Source organism: Mus pahari, chromosome 10 (genome assembly GCF_900095145.1).
Source record: "Mus pahari chromosome 10, PAHARI_EIJ_v1.1, whole genome shotgun sequence".
Lineage (NCBI taxonomy): Eukaryota > Metazoa > Chordata > Mammalia > Rodentia > Muridae > Mus > Mus pahari.
In genome coordinates this window covers 52022639-52024936 of record NC_034599.1, presented here as the reverse complement: position 1 = coordinate 52024936, position 2298 = coordinate 52022639, and the positions used below count along the sequence as shown (strand labels likewise).

At 40.2% G+C, this 2298-nt stretch overlaps 1 protein-coding gene across 6 annotated transcripts in view; it reads right to left on the bottom strand.

Annotated features, from left to right (window-relative positions):
- Positions 1–2298, bottom strand: part of Sin3a (SIN3 transcription regulator family member A) — a 57682-nt gene that overhangs the window by 3917 nt on the left and 51467 nt on the right. The gene's annotated exons all lie outside the window — the stretch shown is intronic.

Below are 2298 nucleotides of genomic sequence, written 5' to 3'. Positions count from 1 at the left end.
GTGTTTACCAGGCACTGGCATAGCCTCACAAGAGGCCGCAATATCAGGGTCCCTTCAGCAGTATCTTGCTGGCATGAGCATTAGTATCTAGGTTTGGGTCCTATTTGTATCTTAAGGATGTAAGTTCGTTCACATCAATGTTTCTCCAGTCTCCACTGGAAATTATCAGATAGCCAATTACATTTTACCTTATACTTTGCTACTAAACCCACCAAGCTTAGTGTAGTGACTCAGGCAGTAATTCCAGTACTCAGGAAGCAAAGGCAGGGGGACTGTAAAATAAGAGATCAGCCTAGGCTACATTGAAAGACTCCATCTCCAAATATTAATGATACTGACAACAAAAACCATTGCCTGAGTAACTATGTGTACTGGTCCCTGTAGGACAGCAATTCTTAGGTCTGAGGACTTAGGCCTGAAACTTGTAATATTCTACTAGGAGCAGTATAAGATCAAATCTATTTTCCTTATAGTAAAATATTATTTGCCCCTTTCCCAAAACATTTGGATTGGCAGTCCGAGAGTAATGGTGCAATAATAAGGCATAGCACAACTACTTTGTAGTCTCAGCCCTCAGGAAGCTCAGGATGAAGAGCTGAAGGCCAGCGCTGACAGTATAGATAGCCCGGTTTTAAGACGGTGGAGAAGCTTCGCCTCCTGTCCTCCTGCCTTTCCCACCAAGACTGTTTTGTTTTGTTTTTTGTAGACAGGGTTTCTCTGTGTAGCCCTGGCTGTCCTGGAACTCACTCTCCCCACCAAGATTGACTCTATCCTGTCTTAAACCATGAGCCACAATATGCCCTTTCCAACAAAGGTTCTGCGGACTACAGACCATACTTAGAAACTTTTTGTTCTGACCACAGATGGACACCAAACAAAGCTGTTTTTAACTAATGGACATGCTGAAGTAGTTACATTGTTTTTAAAATCTTTTAGAAAAAAATTGATTACTTTTACTATATATTTCTAAGTGTTTTGTCTGTGTAGTATTTACATACATTGCGGTGGAAGCCAGAAGGCATCAAATCCCCTGCAACTAAAGATACAAATGACCAGGAACCATTCTGTGGGTGCTGTGAACTGAACCTGAGTCCTGTGAAAGAGCAGCCTGTGTTTTTAACCACTGAACCATTTATTCAGCCCCGATCTTACATCTTTTCAGTGTATCCTGTGTTAAAATGGGAATTACCCACGAAGCCCCTTTGTGCATTGAATAAAAAAAGGGCTCTTGAAAGGAACTGGAGCAACTGCCTGACTTAGGAATGAGGTAACAAAGCTAACAAATGAGATAACAAAGATAACTTAGCCTGGAAAGCTTGCGAGATATTTTCTTGAAGTACACATTATTTCAAGGAGAACGATTTATTTGTTGCCAATGATAAAACTGGGACATTTGAGTAAAATGGAGCTTTTGGTAAACTGACGATAACTACCATAAGCTCTATGGCTTCCCAGAACTTGAAAGTTGTCCGTAACACCACAAATAGTAGCAGCAAAAACAAGTGTGATTGCTGCAGGAAGAATGTAGACTGTATTGATAATTATTTAGTATACTTAATAGAGTTAATGCCTCCCAAATAATAAATTATATGAAGAGTTACGAAGTCATCCATGAAAACAATGTACTCAAGTCACAGACAGACCAGTATCTGCTAATGGCGTACAAAGCTCGTAGACACTGTATATTACCATTTATAAAGTCTCATGTATGTGTCGAGTCACAGGGAACTGGCATTCTGCTTCCACCAGAGACTTTTCTGGGTATGGTGAGGTCTATCAGGCACGCACAATTAGCATTTTCTACCATCTGGCCCACCCACTTATGGAATACTTACTGTGTTGAAGAATAGAACCTATAGTCTGAAAATACTCTCTACACCTGTATACCCAAGTGAGGCTACAATTTTTTCATTTATATTAAAAAGAAATGCAAAACAAATTTTTAAAAATTAGCTTTTCAGTAAGATTTATGAAAACATACTAGGCTTAGTATCTAGGTGTTTTTTAAGACAGAGTCTTGCCTCTTAAGGATAACATTTACTTCTCAACTTCTCCGTGATTTCTGGAATTACAGCCACACACCACCACACTTGCTTTATATAGCCAGCCTAGGGGTTAGACACAGAGCTTTGTACATTCCACCGACAGCACCACAACTCCATGGGTTTTGGTTTTGAATCTGTAATATGGCAAATGTAACTAGCATGATCACAATGAGTCAAAAAGATTATTTTGGAAACTGGGCAGGGTGGCGCATGCCTTTAATCCCAGCACTGGGGAGGCAGAGGCAGGCGGATT